Genomic DNA, 24,105 nt, shown 5'->3' with positions numbered 1-24,105 from the left:
ACGTAGAAAACTCTTTTATTTGTACTCATCAACATTCGCCGCATTTATTACGCCGTGCTTTATGGACGAAACATTCATATGCTCAAGTTATCTGTGAAAACCCCCTGTCGATTCGTCTAGTACTTTCGGAGATTAGCATGATCATAGATAAAGACACACCCAATGATGTTACAGATTTATTATTAGTACAGATAAATGTACTTACGTTTTAATCATTCTATAGTGTTTTGAAGTGTTTTAGGGCGTAATTCACCTCGTCGCACCAACGGACATAATATGAAACACATTTCAAGCCGTAAAAGAAAGGAAAACACTTGATTCGAATACCTGATTAAATAATATAAGGGAAAGGAAGCAGAAGACGAGTGATTAGGTGCTGCACTATCTATAACATCAACTCGTCAGAGTGGCAAAAAAGGAGAAGAAAGTGCGAAAATAACGGACGAGGTTGAGTGAAGAGCAGCATAGGTAACAACTGACGGGCCCCGCAGCGGGAAACTGTCACGCACATGTGGCAAGAGACAATGACGAAACTCCGTCCAGAGCTGACAATGACTGATGTTACAGTGAGGAAAGCTGAACCAGTCTGGAGATGATGCTGGTGTATAACGACGTCGGATTTTGGCGTACGAGCCCCCCCCCCCCCCCCCCCCCCAACGAGTGTTTTTTTTAGTTTGTCTCCTGTGCCAACCTCTTCATCTCAGTGTAGCACTGGAAACCTTCGTCCTCAATTATCTGCTGGATGTATTCCAAGCTCTGTCTTCCTTTACAGTTTTTGCACTCTACTGCTCCCTCTAGTACCATGGAAGTGCGTCACTGATGCCTTAACAGATGTACTTTCATCCCGTCCCTTCTCCTTGTTAGTGTTTTCCACGTATACTTTTCCACTCCGATTCTGCGCAGAACCTCCTCATTCCTTATCGTATCAGACAACCTAATTTTCAACATTCGCCTGTAGCACCACATCTCAAATGCTTCGATTCTCTTTTGTTCCGGTTTTCCCACAGTTCATGTTTCACTACCCCACAATGCTGTGTTCCAAACGTACATTCTCAGAAATTCCTTCCTCAAATTAAGGCCTATATTTGATACTAGTAGACTTCTCTTGGCCAGGAATGCTCTCTCTGCCAGTGCTAGTCTGCTCCGTCCTTCATTTGTGATTCCTTAATTTCATCTACTTCATGACCATCAATTCCGATGTTAAGTTTATCGCTGCTCTCATTTCTGCTACTTCTCATTGCTTTCGGCTTTCTTCGATTTATCTTTCTTCGATTTACTCTCAGTCCATATTCTGTACTCATTAGACTGTCCATTCCAATCAGCAGATCAGGTAATTCTTCTTCACTTTCACTTTCACTCAGGATAGCAATGTCATCAGCGAATAGTATCATTGATACCCTTTCACCTTGATTTTAAATCCACTTCTGAACCTCTCTATTATTTCAATCATTGCTTCTTCGATGTACAGATTGAACAGTAGTGATGAAAGACTACATTCCTATCTTACATCCTTTTTAATCTTAGCATTTAGTTCTCGGTCGTCCACTCCTATTGTTCCCTGTTGGTTCTTGTACATTACCCATCTATCGCTATAGCTCACCCCTATTTTTCTCAGAATTTCGAACATCTTGCACAATTTTAAATTGTAGAACGCTTTTTCTAGGTTGACAAATCCTATGAACGTGTCTTGATTTTTCTTTAAATCCTAGAACTACATATTTTAATTCCATGCTATCGCTTACGCAAGCTTCCTTTGTTGTTAACAAAAATGAAATGCAACAGGTATTGTATAACTTGGCATGAACTGTAGAGCAGTTCGATTAGTTTCAAAAGGTCTGCACCTGTATCCGTAGCAGAGGTCGCTCTAGCCTCATTGAGCAGTAGCATCCGAATAGTACGTACGCAGATCTAGCCTTAGTGTTGGAATAAATACTAATTTCCAGTATTTTTCCGGCAGGAGTCGTAAGTGAATACTGATTCATCTCCAGGCATTTTTCTGATTTTATGGGAAAAGTTTTAAACAAGTGAGAACATTTTAGTTGTGTTTTATTACGCTACTGGCCATTAAATTGCTACACCACGAAGATGACGTGCTACAGACGCGAAATTTAACGGACAGGAAGAAGATGCTGTGATATGCAAACTATTAGCTTTTCGGAGCATTCACACAAGGTTGGCGCCGGTGGCGACACCTACAACGTGCTGACATGAGGAAAGTTTCCAACCGATTTCTCATACACAAACAGCAGTTGACCGACGTTGCCTGGTGAAACGTTGTTGTGATGCCTCGTGTAAGGAGGAGAAATGCGTACCATCATGTTTCCGACTTTGATAAAGGTCGGACTGTAGCCTATCGCGATTGCGATTTATCGTATCGCGATATTGCTGCTTGCGTTGGTCGAGATCGAATGACTGTTAGCAGAATATGGAATCGGTGGGTTCAGGAGGGTAATACGGAACGCCGTGCTGTATCCCAACGGCTTCGTATCACTAGCAGTCGAGATGACAGGCATCTTATCCGTATGGCTGTAACGGATCGTGCAGCCACGTCTCGAAAAAATAGTTCAAATGACTCTGAGCACTATGCGACTTAACTTCTGAGGTCATCAGTCGCCTACAACTTAGAACTAATTAAACCTAACTAACCTAAGGACATCACACACATCCATGCCCGAGGGAGGATTCGAACTTGCGACCGTAGCGGTCACTCGGCTCCAGACTGTAGCGCCTAGAACCGCACGGCCACTCCGGCCGGCGACACGTCTCGATCCCTGAGTCAACAGATGGGGACGTTAGCGAGACAACAACCATTCTGCACGAACAGTTCGACGACGGTTGCAGCAGCAGCATGGACTATCAGCTCGGAGACCATGGCTGCGGTTACCCTTGACGCTGCATCACAGACAGCGCCTGCGATGGTGTAACCAGCGACGAACCTGGGTGCACGAATGGCAAAACGTCATTTTTTCGGATGATTCCAGGTTCTGTTTACAGCATCATGATAGTCGCATCCGTGTTTGGCGACTTCGCGCTGAACTCACATTGGAAGCGTGTATTCGTCATCGCCATACTGGCGTAATACCCGGCGTGATGGTATGGGGTGCCATTGGTTACACGTGTCGGTCACCTCTTGTTCGCACTGACGGCAGTTTGAACAGTGGACGTTACATTTCAGATGTGTTACGACCTGTGGCCCTACCCTTCATTCGATCCCTACGAAACCCTATATTTCAGCAGGATAATGTACGACCGCATGTTGCAGGTCCTGTACGGGCCTTTCTGGATACAGAAAATGTTCGGTTGCTTCCCTGGCCAGCACGTTCTCCAGACCTCTCACCAATTGAAAACGTCTGGTCAATGGTGACCGAGCAACTGGCTCGTCACAATACGCCAGTTACTACTCTTGATGAACTGTGGTATCGTGTTAAAGCTGCATGGGCAGCTGTACTTGTACACGCCATCCAAGCTCTGTTTGACTCAATGCCCAGGCGTATCAAGGCCGTTATTATGGCCAAAGGTGGTTGCTCAGCGTACTGATTTCTCAGGATCTATGCACCCAAACTGCGTGAAAATGTAATCACATGTCAGTTGTAGTATAATATATTTGTCCAATGAATACCCGTTTATCATTTGCATTTCTTCTTGGTGTAGCAGTTTTAATGGCCAGTAGTGTATGTATTTTAATTCCATGCCATCGCTTACACAAGCTTCCACTGTAGTTAACAAAGATGAAATGCAACAGGTATTGAATAACTTCGCACGAAGCTTAGAGCAGTTAGATTAGCTTAAAGAGGTCTGCACCTGTCTCCGTAGCCGAGGTCGCTGTAGTCTCATTGTACACGAGCACGCGAGTTGTAGGTATGCTGATCGAGCCTTAGTGTTGGAGTAAATTGTAATTTCCAGTATTTTTCCGGCTGGAATCGTAAGTGAAAACTGATTCATCTCCAGGCATTTTTCTGATTTCATGGGGAAAGTTTGAAACAACTGAGAACACTAAAAACTCTGGCAGCTCCATTTATGAATAAGGTGTTTTATTAATTCAGCAGAACACAACTCCGATGGTCGTATTACAATTTCGGATCATTAAACAGTTATTTAGAATATCAATTACTCCGATACCCGATTGTGACACTATTCGGCGTATTTTTAACTATTCACAGGCCATCTTCATTTTCATTGTAATCATAATTACGTCTTCCACTGGCGTCTGATTCGATAACCGTTCGTTACTTTCCCTGACTCTCCTTATGATCATACAAGTCTCCGTTGCGCGCTGGAAAACCTTTAGTTTTTGAACGTTTTTATCATTGAAAACTCATGTTTCGCGGCTGTAAGTCAAATTGTGATATTACATTAAGGAAACTTATTATTAGATTACCATATGTACTACTGGTCGTAACATTCTTTTGTTTACTTGCTTTGACAGAGGTACCTTTTTTTATTCAAATGCCCTTATACAAAATGTCATGAACTGATTCTATGAGTTCTCTTCTCTGTCTTGAATGCGCGTAATTTACTCTTATCATAATTGTTTTCCTGAGATCCTTTCAAACGTGCTCTATTCATAATGACGAGCCAAATTATTATGAGCATTTACATCTACATCTACATGATTACAGTGCAAATCCCAATTAAGCGCGTGGCAGCATGTTCATCGAACCAGCTTTAAGTTATTTCTCTATCGTTCCACTCTCGAAAACCCCGCTGAGAAAACGAGAAATTAAATCTTTGTGTGCGAGCTCTGATTCCTCTTATTTTACGGAGATGATGATTTCTCCCTATGTAGGTGGGCGCCAACAAAATATTCTCGCAGTCGGAGGAGGGATCCGGTGACTGAAATTTCGCGGGAAAGCTGCTGCCGAAACGTAAAGCGCCCTCTGTCATAATGGCCGTCACAACCATTCATTTGTCGTATCTCTGGCGCTCTGTCCCTATTTCTCGATAATACGAAACGAGCTGCCCTTCTTTGAACTTTAGCAATGTACTCGGTCAGTCCCATCTTGAATCGGATTCCACACCGCACAGCAATTATCTAGAGGAGAGGGATGACAAGCGCGGTGTCAGCAGTCTCTTAAGTAGATATGTTGCGATCTCTAACTGATGTGTCAATAAATTGTAATCTTTGGTTTGCTTTCTCCGGAACATTATATCTGTAGTATTTCCAATTTAAATTATTCGTAATTTTTAATCCTTACGTATATAGTTGAATTTACAGCCTTTAGATTTGTGTGATTTATCGTGTAAACGATATTTAGTGGATTCCTTTAAGTACTCATGTGAATGATTTCACATTTTTCATTATTTAGAATTCATTGTATCTTTTCGCATCATACAGATATATTGTCTAAATCATTTTGAAATTGGTTTTGGTCATCTGACGTATTTACAAGACTACAAAAGACAACATCATCCGCAAACAGTCTAAGAGGGCTGCTCAGTTTGTCTCCTATGTCGTGTATATAGATCAGCAACAGCAGACGACCTATAACACTTCCTTGGGGAACACCTGGTGTTACTTCCGTTTTACTCGATGACTTTCTGTCAGTTACTAAAGAACTGTGACCTGTCTGACAGCAACTCACGAATCTTGTTGCCCAGCTGAGGCGATACTCCGTAGGCACGTAGTCTGATTAGAAGTCAATTGTAAGGAACTTTGTCAAATGCCTTCTGGAAATCTAGGAACATGGAATCAGGTTGAGATCGTCTGTCTATAGCTCTCAGTACGTCGTGAAAATAAAGAGCCAGTTGTGTTTCACAAGAACTATATTTTCTGAACCCGTTTTGGTTGTTTTTCAATAAATCGTTTTCTTCGACGTTATTCATATCGTTCGAACACAGTATATGTTCTGCTGCAAATCGATGTTGGTGATTTGGGTCTGTAATTCAGCGGCGTGCTCCTATTTTCTTTCTTAACTTTCCAGTCTTCAGGGACGGATGTTCTGACGAGCGAGCGGTTTTATACGATTGCTAAGTACGGACCTATTGTATCAGCTTGCTTTGAAAGGAACCTGACTGGTATACAATCTGGGCCGGAGGCCTTGACTTTATTAAGTAATTTAAGCTGTTTCGCTGCACCGGGGATATCTGCTCGCGTTTAAAAGTTATTCATGTTGACAGTTGTCTTAGATTCGAATTGTGGAATATTTACTTTACCTTAATTGGTGCAGCAGTTTCGGAACACGTGTTTCTAACTCTATTTTAGAGCAACTGTCAACAATCGCATCACCAATGTCATTGCGCAGTGAACGTGTTTATTGCGTCTCGCCGGTGGTGTACGTAGGACCAGAAACTCTTTTGGTTTTCTGCAAGATTTCGAAACAGATTTTCGTTGTGACAACTACACGCATCAAAAAAAGTTTTACATCACCCAAGTTACCAGAATCTCTTGAAGACAGACGTTGACCGTGGTTATTGTATCACAGACACATACCCTTTGACTGTTCAGAGATATCACTAAACCCGCCCAGAGATGTAAACAACCATTCATGAGCAGCGCCTATTAGACAGAGGGGGTCCGACAGCTGATCAGTTCAAGTCATTCCACCAGGAAAGAGGTACACGGCTCATGTTGTCTGTAGTTCAACCGTTAGTAGACGGTCAATACCGCGGTTCGATCGCGTTCGCGTTGTTACTTTGTGCCAGGAAAGGCTCTCAACAAGCGAAGTATCCAGGAGTCTCGGGGTGAACCAAAGCGATGTTGTTCGGACATGGAGGAGATACGGAGAGACAGGAACTGCCGATGACATGCCACGCTCATGTCGCCTAAGGCCTACTACTGCAGTGCATGACCGCTACCTAGGGATGATAGCTCGAAGGAACCCTGACAACAACATAACCATGTTGAATAATTCTTTTCGTGCAGCCACAGAACGTCGTCTTACGACTCAAACTGTGCGCAATAGGCTGCATAATGCCCAACTTCACTCCCGACGTCCATGGCGAAGTCCATTCTTGCAACCATGGCACCATGCAACGTGGCATAGATGGGTCCAACAACATGCCGAATGGACCGCTCAGGATTGGTATCACGTTCTCTTCACCGATTATTATCGCGTTTGCCTTCAACCAGATAATCGTCGGAGATGTGTTTGGAGGTCACCCGGACAGGCTGAACGCCTCAGACACGTTGTCCAGCGAGTGCAACAAGTTGGAGGTTCCCTGCTGTTTTGGGGTGGCGTTATGTGGGGCCGATGTACGCTGCTGATCGTCATGGAAGGCGCCGTAACGGCTGTGCGATACATGGATGCCATCCTCCGACCGATAGTGCAATCATATCGGCAGCATACTGGCGAGGCATTCGTCTTCATGGATAACAATTCGTGCCCCCTGTTGTGGACTGGCAAGAGAGCCAACCCGGTTTTGAGAGGAAGCCGAAAGGCACGCGTTTTAGCTCATGCAGGCTGGCGTGAGGTCTAAAAACAGGGCAAGGAAAATAGACTAGCAAAAAAGGACGTACCTGTGGAATACTTAACTTTAATCCATAAATGGTGAACATCGCTCTTGACGGTACATGTTTTACAGCATCAATAGTAACTGGTAATGGCGCCTTGCTAGGTCGTAGCAAATGACGTAGCTCAAGGCTATGCTAACTATCGTCTCGGGAAATGAGAGCGTATTTTGTCAGTGAACCATCGCTAGCAAAGTCGGCTGCACAACTGGGGCGAGTGCTAGGAAGTCACTCTAGACCTGCCGTGTGGTGGCGCTCGGTCTGCAATCACTGATAGTGGCGACACGCGGGTCCGACGTATACAAACGGACAGCGGCCGATTTAAAGGCTACCACCTAGCAAGTGTGGTGTCTGGCGGTGACACCACATTCCTACCCCGCAAATCGGCGGACGGTTGTGGCATAAGGCTTCCGCACGCCGTGGGGAGGACCCCATGTTGACGTATGCGACGAGGTGGGGAGCCTAACAACTGGCGAGGTTGTGCCACCCGCACCCTGCCATTCGGACCGAGGGGAGCTAGGAAACGCCTGAAAACCTAACTACGGTGTTTGCGACCGTAGAGAGACAGGAGGGGCCGAAGGGTCGACCTCCATCAGGCCGGGGCACCCGACGGGCGAAGGCGACGTATGGTCCGGAGCGGGCAAGAGTTCCAAGTCGGAGGACAACTGGTCACGGGAAGCGATCGGCGGCGCGTGACCCAGGGAGGCGCCCGGCGTTTGCAGCGACGCGTCCACTGCGGGCGTCGCCGGCGGGAGAACAGGTGGCGGCGGCGGCGGCGCGTCGCCATGGGGCAAAATGGAAGACTGCGTCGGTAACACCTGGGGCTGAGGCGAGCCAGTAGATGGGTCCCCAGGGCGCTCGCCGGACGGCACCGTCGCTGAAAGCAGACGGGGAGCGGCAGATCCCGTGCGACGACAGAGGCGCAGCTGATTGAGATGCCGACGCACCTCACCAGAGGCCCCCAAAACCAGATATATAGCGCGGCCGAAGCAGCGATGAATGCGCCCTTCGAGCCAACGACGTGAACCTCGATAGTTGCGGTAGTAGACAAGATCGCCTGGGGCGAAAGCAGGTGTCTGCCGCTGCACAGGAACCTGATGCGGCGGATGTAGCAAGGACATCAAGGTGCGATGAGGGCGACCGTGGAGCAACTCAGCCGGCGAGCGACCATCTCGGGTCTGAGAGCGATATGAGGACAAAAAGAGCAATAACGCGTCCTTCCGAGAATGCGACTCTTTCAACTTCAACATCTGTGACTTGAAAGTCCTGACCAATCGTTCAGCGGCACCGTTTGACTGTGGCGAAAACGGCGCGGACGTCAGATGTTGAATACCATTGGCCTTGCAGAATGACTGAAATTCTGCGGACATGAATTGTGGACCATTGTCGGAAACAATATTCTGTGGAAGACCTTCAATGCAAAAGATAGCAGATAACGCTTGGATGGTGGCAGATGACGTCGTGGAAGGCTTCCGGACAACAAAAGGAAAATTACTGAATGAATCTACCATAACCAACCATCGAGCCTTCCAGAATGGACCAGCAAAATCGATGTGTAAGCGTTGCCAAGGGGAAGTGGCTTTTGGCCATGCAAAGAATTTCTGCGGTGGTGCTGATTGTTGTTCGGCACACACCATGCAAGAAGAGCACATATTCGTCATCGCGCCATCGATTCCGAACCAAGTACAGTGCTGACGAGCAAGTTGTTTCGTTCTCACTATACCCCAATGTCCTTGGTGGAGAAGCTGTAAGACAGAGGATTGTAACGAGCGTGGGACCACGACCCTGGACTGACCATTATCAGAACGCAACAGCAAAACACCATGTCGTACAAAAAGTCTCTCCTTGTGAGCAAAAAATCGGCGAACCAACGGATCTCCGATCCGTGACTTTGACAAGGGCCATTGCGTAGCAACAAAACGCAGAACGGTAGCAAGGACAGGGGCGGCAGCTGTGGCTGTAGCTACACGACAAAAATCAATCGGAAACGATTCGACCACGTCATCGGTTTCCGAATCAATGAACATGCAAGCAAGTTCGGAGGAATCGAATGCTCTATCCTCAGCAACAGGCAAACGGGACAACGCATCGGCGTTTCCGTGCTTACCAGTGGACCGATACAAGATATCGTAGCGGTACTGCGAGAGGAAAATAGACCAGCGAATGAATTTCTGCGCTGTACGTAGAGGTACAGGCTCGGTCGGATGAAAAAGCGATGTCAAAGGTTTGTGGTCTGTGACGATGGTAAAGTGACGACCATACAAGAAATCATGAAACTTTGTAACACCAAATACGAGAGCCAATGCTTTTTTCTCGATCTGTGAATAATTTCTTTGCGCAGACGAGAGCAATTTGGACGCAAAGGCAATAGGGCGATCGTGCGAACCATCTTTGTGCGCAAGCACAGCACCGATCCCGAAATCCGATGCATCCACCATCAACAAAAGGGGCTTCCGGGGATCGAATGGCGTAAGGCAAGTAGTGGAAAGCAACGCCGATTGCAACTGGCGAAAGGCGCGTTCGCATTCCGTCGTCCAGACGAACGAAACACCTTTACGGCTTAAGCGATGAAGCGGAGCTGAAATGGAAGAGGCGTGGGTGATATACACTCCTGGAAATTGAAATAAGAACACCGTGAATTCATTGTCCCAGGAAGGGGAAACTTTATGACACATTCCTGGGGTCAGATACATCACATGATCACACTGACAGAACCACAGGCACATAGACACAGGCAACAGAGCATGCACAATGTCGGCACTAGTACAGTGTATATCCACCTTTCGCAGCAATGCAGGCTGCTATTCTCCCATGGAGACGATCGTAGAGCTGCTGGATGTAGTCTTGTGGAACGGCTTGCCATGCCATTTCCACCTGGTGCCTCAGTTGGACCAGCGTTCGTGCTGGACGTGCAGACCGCGTGAGACGACGCTTCATCCAGTCCCAAACATGCTCAATGGGGGACAGATCCGGAGATCTTGCTGGCCAGGGTAGTTGACTTACACCTTCTAGAGCACGTTGGGTGGCACGGGATACATGCGGACATGCATTGTCCTGATGGAACAGCAAGTTCCCTTGCCGGTCTAGGAATGGTAGAACGATGGGTTCGATGACGGTTTGGATGTACCGTGCACTATTCAGTGTCCCCTCGACGATCACCAGTGGTGTACGGCCAGTGTAGGAGATCGCTCCCCATACCATGATGCCGGGTGTTGGCCCTGTGTGCCTCGGTCGTATGCAGTCCTGATTGTGGCGCTCACCTGCACGTTGCCAAACACGCATACGACCTTCATTGGCACCAAGGCGGAAGCGACTCTCATCGCTGAAGACGACACGTCTCCATTCGTCCCTCCATTCACGCCTGTCGCGACACCACTGGAGGCGGGCTGCACGATGTTGGGGCGTGAGCGGAAGACGGCCTAACGGTGTGCGGGACCGTAGCCCAGCTTCATGGAGACGGTTGGGAATGGTCCTCGCCGATACCCCAGGAGCAACAGTGTCCCTAATTTGCTGGGAAGTGGCGGTGCGGTCCCCTACGGCACTGCGTAGGATCCTACGGTCTTGGCGTGCATCCGTGCGTCGCTGCGGTCCGGTCCCAGGTCGACGGGCACGTGCACCTTCCGCCGACCACTGGCGACAACATCGATGTACTGTGGAGACCTCACGCCCCACGTGTTGAGCAATTCGGCGGTACGTCCACCCGGCCTCCCGCATGCCCACTATACGCCCTCGCTCAAAGTCCGTCAACTGCACATACGGTTCACGTCCACGCTGTCGCGGCATGCTACCAGTGTTAAAGACTGCGATGGAGCTCCGTATGCCACGGCAAACTGGCTGACACTGACGGCGGCGGTGCACAAATGCTGCGCAGCTAGCGCCATTCGACGGCCAACACCGCGGTTCCTGGTGTGTCTGCTGTGCCGTGCGTGTGATCATTGCTTGTACAGCCCTCTCGCAGTGTCCGGAGCAAGTATGGTGGGTCTGACACACCGGTGTCAATGTGTTCTTTTTTCCATTTCCAGGAGTGTATTTATGATAGTAATTTATTTTTCCCAGCACACTCCGTAGCTGCTTCAATTTCTGCGGCGAAGGCAAGTCTTGTATGGCACGGAGGTGCTCTGGACTGGGATGTATGCCTTGGGCATTGAGTACATGTCGCAGATAGGGTAAGTCACGAGCAAAAAACACACATTTGTCCTTCCGCAAGCGAAGACCATTTTGTCGCAAGACCTGAAATAATGTTCTGAGATTGGCTAAATGTTCTTCTTCCGTCTTTCCGGAGATCACAATATCGTCCAGATAGTTTGCTGCAGTAGGGACCGATGCACAAACAGTTTGTAGATATTGCTGAAACAATGCAGGGGCGGATGCACACCTGAATGGCAGTCGTTCGAATCGATACAAACCAAGATGCGTGTTAACCACCAAAAGGCGCTGGGATTCTACGTCCACTGGTATTTGCAAGTACGCATCTGCTAGGTCCAACTTCGAAAAATATTTACCCGGGCACAGTTTGTCAAAAGGAAAAGTTGCAGTCACTAGTTGTGGATTCACTGTTGCCTTGAAGTCCACGCAAAGTCTCAATTTTCCAGAAGGTTTTTGCAAAATTACTAAGGGTGATGCCCAGAGAGAAACCTGCACATGTTCGATGACACCTTGTGATTCCAAATCGTGTAATGTCTTTTGCGACCTCATCACGCAATGCGTGGGGAACATTGCGCGTTCTGAAAAATTTCGATTGCGCGTTTACTTTCAGTTTCAAATGTGCTTTATGGTTCTTAGCGCAACCGAGGCCCGGTGCAAAAATGTCTGCAAATTCTTCACATAGATGAGAAACACTGTCTGAAGGCACAGTCTGGTTCACTGATAGGACCCAATTTACTATAGACAAGTTAAACAACCGAAATAAATCTAAACCAAACAAGTTCACTGCAGAAGAAGAACGAAGGACGTAAAATGACACAAGTTTTGTTTGTCCCTTGTATGTAGCAAGAAGGCTGCACTGTCCTAACACAGGGATATTCTGACCGGAATAACTATTTAACTTAACATTTGCGGCATGCAAGGGAGGTGAGCCCAGTTGTTTGTACGTGTCGTGATTGATCAGAGAAACTGCAGCTCCGGTATCGAGCTGGAATGGTATCACGTTGCCATGAATGTCCAAATCTACAAAAAGTTTATTGTCCTGCTGACGACAATAGCGACTGTCTCGTGCAACGTGAACAGACACTGGTACAGAATCACCTGCGACTTGACGCGATTTTCGGCGATGTCGATGCACACTATTTGTGGGACGAACACAGTCACTGTTAGAAAGAGTGGCACTGGGTGGAGTGGAATGAACTACATGAATGTCCATGGGCGAAGGTTCACAAGCCTGTGTATTCTTGGTTCGACTCTGATTCCAGCGCGAAGCAAAGGGCCTGGAATGGTTGTTAGTGTCCGTTCTGAGCTTTTTCTGGCAAACGCTCCGAACATGTCCTTTTTTATTACTGAAAAAGCAAATAGCTTGGCGTGACGGGCAATTCTCACGCGAATGTCTAGTAGCACACCGCGGGCATGATTTTAGCACTGCATTTGCGTGCTTGCGCGGCACACTTAGCGGAGAGCTTGCCGGCAGCTGCGTGGACGGGCACGAGGGCTGTTTACTGTTCCGTACAGCTCGCCCGGCAGGCCGGTTAACCTGACACACGGGTGGCGAAGTTTCAAATGATTCCTGAGCACCTGCTGATCCAATATGTCCATCACTTGTTGAAGGGAGGGATTGACTAGTTTCAAAATCTGTTCCCGTATACGAACATCAGAAACGTTCTGTGCAATTGCATCACGCACCATAGTATCTGAATAAGGGAGTCCACATTGACACTCAAAAGCACAATCCCTAGTAAGGCCTTGCAAGGTTGCAACCCACTCCCGATTAGTTTGACCTGCCGTACGTTTTGTACAAAAGAAGGAATACCGTTTAGCAACTACATTGACTGAGTCTTTGAAATATGCATCTAATGCAGACAAAATTTCGTCGTAGGACAGAGTTGCTACGCCACGTCAGGGAAATAATTTGACTATCACACAGTATGTGGTCACCCCAATGGAGGACAATAAAAAAGGCTGCCGCTCGTTACCTTGAATTCTGTAGGCGGCGAGATGGAATCCAAATTGGCGTGACCACTCCGTCCAGCTTTCCAGTGGAGCATCAAAAGGGCAAAAAGTTGGTGCAACAGCGTGTTCTGGCTGTGGTAGCGGTGGAGCGGCGGCTGCCGCATCGTTTTGCATTGCACGTTGACCCTGGACGAGCTGTTCAAGGGCATCCAATAAGGCCTGCGTCTGCTGATTCTGTAAGCGATAAAATTCGGACAGGACATCTGGAGATGGTGGCGAAGCCATTACACAAGTAAATCAGGGCAGTGTAGTTACGAACGCGGTGTGGCTCGTCGCCAAATGTTGTGGATTGGCAAGAGAGCCAACCCGGTTTTGAGAGGAAGCCGAAAGGCACGCGTTTTAGCTCACGCAGGCTGGCGTGAGGTCTGGAACAGGACAAGGAAATTAGACTAGCAAAAAAGGACGTAGCTGTGGAATACTTAACGTTAATCCATAAATGGTGAACATCGCTCTTGATGGTACATGTTTTACAGCATCAATAGTAACTGGTAATGGCGCCTTGCTAGGTCGTAGCAAATGACGTAGCTCAAGGCTATGCTAACTATCGTCTCGGCAAATGAGAGCGTATTTTGTCAGTGAACCATCGCTAGCAAAGTCGGCTGCACAACTGGGGCGAGTGCTAGGAAGTCTCTCTAGACCTGCCGTGTGGCGGCGCTCGGTCTGCAATCACTGATAGTGGCGACACGCGGGTCCGACGTATACTAACGGACCGCGGCCGATTTAAAGGCTACCACCTAGCAAGTGTGGTGTCTGGCGGTGACACCACACCCCCCTCGCGCACATCTTGTGAATGACTTCCTTCAGGATAACGACATCACTCGACTAGAGTGGCCCGCATGTTCTTTAGACATGAACCCTATCAAATATGCCTAGGATAGATTAAAAAGGGCTGTTTATGGACGACGTGACCCGCCAACCACTCTGAGGGATTTGCGCCGAATCGCTGTTGAGGAGTGGGAAAATATGGACCAGCATTACCTTGATGAACTTGTGGATAGTATGCCACGACGAATACAGGCATGCATCAATGCGAGAGGACGTGCTACTGAGTGTTAGAGATACTGATGTGTACAGCAATCTGGACCACCACCTCTGGAGGTTTCGCTGCATCGTGGAACAACATGCAATGTGTGGTTTTCATGAGCAATAAAAATGGCGGAAATAATGTTTATGTTGACCCCTGTTCCAATTTTCTGTACAGGTTCCGGAACTCTCGTAACCGAGGTGATACAAAACTTTTTTTGATGTGTGTATTAAAAGCATCTCGGATTGAAGCTCGTGCTGAGTAGCCAGCTTGAGTATAAGTTCGCCAATCTTGTGAATTTTTCGCTATTTTAAATTTGGAATGCTTGCTTCGTTATTTGTACTTCTTGTGTAGGTACCAAGGGGTATCAGTGCCGCCTCTCATCAATTTAATTGATATATATATGAACTGCCGTCGGTACTGTTTCTTTGAATTCAAACTACTTCTGGACTACGCTTACATAATCAGACCAATGAGAGTCTTAGGAAAATGTCTAGCGAATTATTATCTCATTTCTTAAACAGATGTACTTAGCGTTTATTTTTGGTACGTTTGGATGTTATGGTATTCAGTCTCGCTGGAACGAACTTATGGTTACTAATTCCTGTATCCATCACTATGGTCTCTGTTTGCTCAGTATTGTTTGAACCTCCTTAATAGTTTGCTGATCCACCTTTGGAATGCAATACAGAAACGATTGTGCATGGGATAGTTTCGACACGTCGTCGGTCAGTTTCCGGAGGTATGAGACTCTAAATGTCTATGTACAGTTCACGGAGTTCCCGCAAAACACGTGTTGGTGATTGGGAGGTGCAGAGCTGGCTCCCGTTAGCATTCACAATACAATTAACGGATCGGGTTCAGAACCTGAAAATTTGGTGGCCAAGACATAAAAATGAGTTTAGGTTCCTTAACCCACTGTAGCAGGCTTTGGCCTTGTAACACGAACAGTTGTCATTCTCGAACATGTCATCGCCATCTCCAAAGCATGCAGTACGTACGGATACAGTTGGTCACAATAAAGCTCACCTTTCGATTCTGTTATAGTGTCTTCGATTATTGCCGCAGATACTACGAAAACTCAGACGAACGTCCCCCATAGTGTAATACTACCTCCAGAGACTTGCGTCCATCGAGGAGTGCTTGTTTCAAGAAGCCGTTCGCCTGGATATCGGGGTATCCTGGCACGACCATCAAGCTGATACCAGAAGGAAATGTACCTCACATGACCAGGCAACACATTTCCACCGATCGACAGTGCAATCTCGGTTATCTCGTACCCATTACACTAACTGACGCTGTCGTTGGGTCAGGATGGGAACACGTTGGGGACTGCATTTACAGAGCCTCATGTCCAACAATGTGCGCTGAACGGTGTGCTCTAAAACACTTATATCTGAACCAGCTAGTACTATGTCGTCGGATGTGACACAGATCGCCACCTGCCCTGGTTTACACGGCGGGCAAGACTCTGACCTTCACAATCTGTGATGACGCGTGGACGTCCAGTAGCTTATTGCGTAGCCGCCGTTTTCACCATCCGTCAGTCACTTTTATTACGACCGCATTACGCGCACAACCGACCGTCTTCGCCCTTTCTTAGATCCTTGTTCCCAGGCGGCGGGAACTAACAACCTGCTGTTGTCATAATCGCTTACGTCAGCGTATTTCCCCATTTGTGGACCGTATCATCGCTAGACTGATTCATCGTTCGTCTCTGCCCTCCTATATACTGAATGATTCACAAAGAAAGAACAGGATTCAGTTATTTAATGTAAACAAACTATGAAAGATAGAAATACTTTGCGCATGTCAATGGACAGAGGAAGGTTCAAAGTCTTATGTTCACACAGACCACTCAACATGCGTCGTTCCCGGGTTCGATTCCCGGCGGGGTCAGGGATTTTCTCTGCCTCGTGATGACTGGGTGTTGTGTAATGTCCTTAGGTTAGTTAGGTTTAAGTAGTTCTAAGTTCTAGGGGACTGATGACCATAGATGTTAAGTCCCATAGTGCTCAGAGCCATTTGAACCATGCGTCGTTCGAGAAGCATTGAAACGGTAGTCCGTTTCCTTCCACACACGAATCAACGAGTACCTGTTTATTGAATCGATAGCTTCAACAATTCGATTACTCAGCTGTTAAAGAGTAGCTGCCATAGGCGGGACAAAGTCTTTTATGTACTTCCACAGAAAAAAATCGCATGGTTTGAGGTCTGATGAGTGGGAGCTCAAAAGCAATGAACAAGATCTCGATATCCACGTGTTCCAATCCAGCGTTGTCGGATGGGGTTGTCCAGATAACCCCGTACCTCAAGGTTTAAGTGACACGTGGCGCCGTCATGCATAAAAGTGAAATCAGCGGAATATTCGTGAAGCTGAGGATGTAACCAATTTTGCAACGTGCCCAGGCATGACGGGCAACGGCCTTGCCGCAGTGGATACACCGGTTCCCGTGAGATCACCGAGGTTAAGCGCTGTCGGGGGTGGTCGGCACTTGGATGGGTGACCATCCAGGCCGCCATGAGCTGTTGCCATTTTTCGGGGAGCACTCAGCCTCGTGATGCCAACTGAGGAGCTACTCGACCAATTAGTAGCGGCTTCGCTCAAGAATACCATCATAACGACCGGGAGAGCGGTGTGCTGACCCCACGCCCCTTCTATATGCATCCTCGGCTGAGGATGACACGGCGGTCGGATGGTCCGGGTAGGTCACTCGTGGCCTGAAGATGGTGTGCCAGGTGTGACGCTGTTGTCACAGTTTCCTTACCAAAAAGAAAGGTCCATAAACTTTGTGGGCAGAAACGGCACGAAACACATTCACTTTCGGTGAGTCTGTCATGTTCGACGACGCCGGTATTTTGTGACCCCCAATCTTGTATTAGGGTGGGTTACTTCACCCGGTAGATATCAAGCCTCGATTCGCCCGAAGAGATTAGTCGTTCGGAAAAAGTGTCCTGTGCTATGTCCTGGAGAATTGAAACGCAGAATTCGCACCTTCTCTTATGGGGGCAACTGCTACAGAAACTGCAACTTGCCAACGCTTCATATGCAGGTGTCGTTCCGGAACACGTCATACCGTCGTTTGAGGAATTTGAGGTTCCTGTCCTGGAACAAGTGAGTAACTTCAATTACTTGGGAAGTGTAATAATGAATGATATGTATTGCTCAACAGAAATTAGAAAAAGAATTGCAATGGCAAAGGAAGGATTCAAGAGGAAACAGAAATTACTTTGTGGACTACAAAACAAAGATATGAGGAAAAGACTTGCCAAATGTTACATCTGGAGCGTTACACTATATGGTGCGGAGACCTGGACATTGAAGAAGGAAGATGAAAGAAAACTGGAGGCACTAGAGATGTGGATGTGCAGGAGAATGGAAAAAGTGAAATGGGAAGACCGAGTAAGGAATGAAGAAGTATTGAGAAGAGTTGGAGAAGAAAGAAACATACAGAAAGTCATCAGAAAGAGAAAACGGAACTGTGTTGGACATTATTTGAGGAGAGATTGTTTATTGAAGGAAGGAATAAAGGAATGGTGGAGGGAAAAAGGGGAAGAGGAAGAAGAAGATACCAAATGCTGGACAATATCAAAGGAGACAAATATTCAGAAATGAAAAGACTGGCTATGGACAGACAGAAGTGGAAGAGGCTTAACCCATGAGAAGACCTGCCGTAAGGCAGAATACCATACTACTTCTACTACTGCTACTGTCCTGGTCATGTTGTGGACTTCCGAGGGCTGCATGTGAACGAATCTCAGATACTCTAGACATTTTTTATCAGCCGTGTGTGGCCGACCAGTGCTTTTCCCTTTGCAAGTGCAACCGACTTCCAAAAATTTTGTATGCCAGTCGTAAATCTGCTTGTGCATAGGCGCTATCTTGTTGAATCGACGGAGGAATGCACGTTCACTTCAACAAGGAATCGATTTCGCGCTAATTCCAACGCAAAAATGGCTACTTTTGTGGTATAGTCGCCATGTTGCTACAAACAAAAAACCGCGCAGCAGTGTCAAAACTTCGAACGTTCCTCTACCCAGCGACATGCGTAATGCATTTCTGTCTTTTATATTTTCTAATACACAACTGAAATATGTTCTGTCTTTTTGAATAATCCGCTACTTTTCTGACAGTGTCAGGCGCCCTCGACTAGAGGAAGCGCATCCAATCTCGCGGTGCCCAGTGGTGATAAGATTTTAGCTCGTTAGACTGTGTCATTACTTACAGTTTTGAACATGGCTCTTATTTAGCAAGCGTATACTTGTTTCAACTTAGGATTAAACAGCCAACCGGTTGCACATAAATGGCAGGTACATTGACCTAGGTTTCGACACCTACTATGGGTGTCCTCATCAGAATGAAATGTTGCTAAAACCTACAAAGTAATACATAGAAAGTCAGGTACGACAAAAAACACGTTAACCAAGATGACTATTTTCGTGACGCACAAAAGTTTCTTAAGTAAAATTGCATTGCTAAAAAGCAATAGTCAAAATTTGGAGCCGCTATGCTCAAGTCAAAAGTAAAATAAAATGTTGTAGCCTTTGCCACCTGTGCCCAATCGGGAACAACATCAGACTGATCGGCCCAGTGGCTCACACTGCTGCCACGAAAACATCGCTGTCATTACTCTTCGGAAAGTATGCTTTCTCTTTTTCTTCCACAGCTAACTATAATTTAAGTGTCCTGAATTTTTCTGCCTTATACTCTGCCCACAGTCCAGTAACCCCCTGTGTATTTCCGTTTGTTCCGACTTTATTTTCCGTTTCTTCATACACTTTTGATACTTGACTTTTTCAAGTTGACATACCGGTATTAGGGTTTTATTCTAAGTGCTTAAGACGTATTCTTAGGCTCTCCGTATCTGGGTGTCACACACCTCAGACAGGTCTGAAAATTCGACCTTCCCGTCCTCGTGCGACAAAACGCTGGTGTAACGGAGAAATCGCGCGACAACGACCAGGTGCACAGACTCCTGGATTCCGGCCAGGCGCCTTGCACAGAGAATGAGAGAGAGAGCTCATTGAGATGCCGTGGAGCTGCGCGGTGCGATCCGCTTACGTGATTCGTCCCATGCGATGTCGCTTCTTACGCTTCTTAAGTGGTTAATTGCCTCCGTGTAGCGGTGACAATGTATAGCCATCCTCTTCAGACGACACGGCTGTCGAGGCGCCGATATCGCCCTCAGACGAGCTCGTAACTGATTCTTATACCAGTTTTGTGTAGTTATCATTTTACCTTTTATGTCTTCAATAATTAAGCCATTTTACCATCTTGCATGATAATGAGGAGGCTGGCAGTAACTACGATGTGTGTTAGTGGCTTCCCTCAACTATTATTCTAGTACCATATGTCATCTCACTGTCTGGTGTATGTGCGACGTGAATAAAATGCTGACTTCCTCATGAGCACCTAAATCTACATCCATATCTTGCAGTAAAAAGGAGATTGAGACAGAGAGAGAGAGAGAGAGAGAGAGAGAGAGAGAAACACGACAAAACCTGTCGCTCTTCTTAGGACCTTCTGCAGCTCCCACATTACATTAAAGCCATTGGAATAACAACCAATGTAGAGGGTGTATCAAAGTCCTTGCATCAGACGCCTATGGCTAATAGATCATGTCAAGGGGAACAACTTCTATCAGAGACAGCATTTTTGCTGATATTTTCCAGTGACGTTAGGTATCTGTTATAAACGATTATGCCTCTTAGAGTCCGCCCCGATAGCTGAGTGGTCAGCGTGACGGATTGCCGTCCTACGGGCCCGGGTTCGATTTCCGGTTGGGTCGGGGATTTTCTCCGCTCAGGGACTGGGTGTTGTGATGTCTTCATCATCATATCATCCCCATCTGGCGCTCAGGACACCCAATGTGGCGACGAATGTAAAAAGACCTGCAGCAAAGCGGCCGGACCTGCCCCGCGAGGGGCCTCCCGGCCAATGACGCCAAACGCTCATTTCCATGCCTCTTAGAGGCGGCAGAGCAAAGGCATCCTGTAGCACTCCCATGCAACGTGTGTTGCCTGTAGTTCAATCAGCTGATCTCCATGAAAGAGGGTAGGCCGACCTAAAAAATCTTTCTCCGCTTGAAGACACTCATTCTTAAGGTTTTCTTGCTCAAAATCTGTCTGTCAATTTACTGCATGTAAATGCAACAGACCTGATTGGTAGAACCTGCTGGTTAGGCGAAATCTCGTCGTCCCAGGACCGGCGAATTCAATGAAATGGCTCCTGGCGTCGCTGGGAAACGTCAAAGAACGAAAGTTCTTCCTCGTGACATTGGCGTAAGTACTTTGAACGTCTTTTCTAATGAAGGCCAATGACCTTCCCGCAGTGGTCTCACCGGGTACCGTCGGATCAACGAAGTTACGCGCTGTCGGACCTGGCTAACGCTTGTTGGGTGACCGTCCCAGTCTGACGAGCGCTATAGTCAAGGGGGTGAACTCAGCCCTTGAGGGGCCAATAGAGGAACTATTTGATTGAGAAGTAGCGGTTTCGGTGGCGAAAACTATCAACGGTCGGGAGAGCATGTGCTGACCACATGCTCCTCCACATCCATAATCAGTGACGCCTGTGGGTTGACACGGCGTTTGGTTGATACCGTTGGCCCTTCAAGAACTTTGCAGTGAACACATGGTGTGTCGTGGGGCGATCACTCTGTTTTTAAAATAATTGAAAATCCACGATCGCTTCAATATAGTTTACTAGAAGACCGGTTTCAGCACTCAGAAGGTGCCATCATCGGATCTGAAACGTGGATTAACATTTATAATATATAAATGTTAATCCACGTTTCAGATCCGATGATGGCACCTTCTGAGTGCTGAAACCGGTCATCTAGTAAACTATATTGAAGCGATCGTGGGCTTTCAAACCTTCAAGAACTGTTCGGACGGAGTCTCATTTTGTATACGAATAGACCGAACGAGAGACTGTAATTAACTTCTTCGTGAGTGAATATCCTTTCCCTGGAATTCTTCCAGTGTATGTTAGTTACCTGCTTTTCTCGCAACCTATTTTATGTTGTTCCACATATCATGCCTCATAACTATTTTACAATTGTGACTGTTTGCAGTGATCCATCATGAAATGTGTTGTCAAATAATCATGAATTTTCCGCCTGTTTAGGCACATTTCGTTTCATGTGTTTATGTTGAATGTGAGCTTTCAGAACGTGCACGAAGAGTGGATCTCCAACAGATCTTGCTGGACTCTACTGCATTTCTGTGACGCAATGACTTCTCTATGTACAACAGCATTGTAATGATGAATGTAGTTAAAATGCAAACTGCGAGTATATATCTACCGCATTAATGAAAATCTCGGCGGCGGTTTTCTAGGTTTGTGTTCTTGATCTGATACTAGCAAATGGACTATGATTGAAGTGTTCAAGTGCATGACATTACCAGGCAATTCAAGGTTCAGAATCGATAGTGGCCATCTTTTGGTGGCCTGTGTACGTAGCCAGCATTCATATATTGTGGTTCCTGAGTGTTTGAGACTCCAGCAGGACCATATTTTCGGAGTTACTGGCAGTGGCTCTTACTGAATGACTCCAGTCCAAAAGAAGGCGGTGAGAATCTCGTGACAGCAGAATGGGCGGTCAGCAGGAAGCAGTGACTTCGAGCGTGGACTAGTCACTGGATGTCTCCTGAGTGCCGGCCGGTGTGGCCGTGCGGTTCTAAGCGCGTCAGTTTGGGACCGCGTGACCGCTACGGTCGCAGGTTCGAATCCTGCCTCGGGGATGGATGTGTGTGATGTCCTTAGGTTAGTTAGGTTTAAGTAGTTCTAAGTTCTAGGGGACTGTTGACCTCAGTAGTTAAGTCCCATAGTGCTCAGAGCCATTTGAACCATTTTTTTGTCTCCTGAGTAACAGATCCATCAGGCACATTTCAACTCTTCTAGAGCTGTCCAATTCGTCTGATGGTGATGTGATTTCGAAGTGGAAATGAGAACAAAAACAGCTAAACGACGGATATGGAGATCTCATGTACTGACGGGCAGATACCGCGAACCATTGTGGAGGGTGATTGCAAAAAAGTCGAATGAAATCAACGGAAGAAATGATTCGTGAGTTCCAAAGCACTACCAGCAGTCCAGCTGGCACAATGGCCGTGAGTAGGGAGATAAGGAGAGTGGAGTACAATTGTCGAGCAGCTACTGATAATCCACACATTTCAGAGACCATTACTAAGCGACACTTGATGTAGTGCAAAGAGCGATGCCACTGGGCAGTGGACAACTTGAAGCGAGTGCTTTGTAGTAATCAGTCACGCTGTACCATGTGGAAAATACGATGGAAGGGTTTTGGGTTTTGGGTTTTATCTGCCATCATGTGTACTGTAAAAAGTTAAGTACGGAGGTGCTAGTGTGACGATGCTGGGATGTTTTTCGTGAGTAGGGTGTGCTCCTCTTATTGTGGTTAACAAAACGCTAAATTCAGAAGGACATGAAAACATTTTGCAACATTCTGTTCTACGTGCAGTCGAGTAACAGTTCCGAGAAGATCAGCATGATCCTGTCATAAAGCAGTATTGTGAGGCGATGGTTTCAAGACAATAATACTCCTGAAAAGGACTGGTCTGTCCAAAGTTCCTACGGAACTCAAGGGATCGTCTTTCGGATGAGTCAGAACGTCCACTTCCCTCCATACCCCTGCGTCCAACATCACCACCTCCCCTGGTTTCGGTTCTTGAGGAAGAATGGGCTGCCAGTCCTCCACAGGCATTCATAAACTTCACTCATGCCGCCAATAAGCTAAGGGTGGACCCACCCCATATTAATGTTCACTAACAGTTGTCCGGTCAGTGGATTAGATAGTGTACATTGTTCACAAACGTACGAGAAGTTAATGGTTTGATAGTAAACAATCGTACCAATAATTCGGGCGCACTAATTGCACACTCCAATCCTGTTTTCACATCATTAAGAGCACCTTGATTTAACTGAAGAGGTTTTCAGAACTCAAGCGTCGATTCGTCTGGAGGCTTACGTAAGCTGATAAATGCAGCCATGCTTAATACGATAAAAGTATTTTAGGACCAATCCCTCCAAGGTTTTACAGACTGCAGTGGTGAGCTGCAGTAACGATGTCGAGTAACAACGCCTTCTGAAGTGGTCAGTGGGTGTAATAAGATTTTAGTTTCAGCCTGTGCACAGCTGTGTGATCAGGTGCAATGTGAAGCACAAAATCGCACAACGATTTTACCAGACTTATTTTCAAGGCTGCTTCTAAGCAGGCTTATTTCGGTTAGAACCGATACGCCACCTGTCACACAGTCGGAAAAGCGTATTTCAGCCCCAAGCAATAATCAGATCCCGCCTATACGCGTACTAATTTCCGCGCAACGATCGCACCTGGAACACCGTCTATTGCTCTTAGAGTGCTGATGCTGCAAATTTGTTACTTTCCAAGTACAGAGATGAGCCAAGATGTCATGAGTCCTGTCCACTGAAAGAGTAAATGCTGGCTAGTGG

Source organism: Schistocerca americana, chromosome 4 (assembly GCF_021461395.2).
Source record: "Schistocerca americana isolate TAMUIC-IGC-003095 chromosome 4, iqSchAmer2.1, whole genome shotgun sequence".
Taxonomy (NCBI): domain Eukaryota; kingdom Metazoa; phylum Arthropoda; class Insecta; order Orthoptera; family Acrididae; genus Schistocerca; species Schistocerca americana.
The sequence above is the reverse complement of the archived record's forward strand: the minus strand, read 5'-3'. Positions refer to the sequence as shown.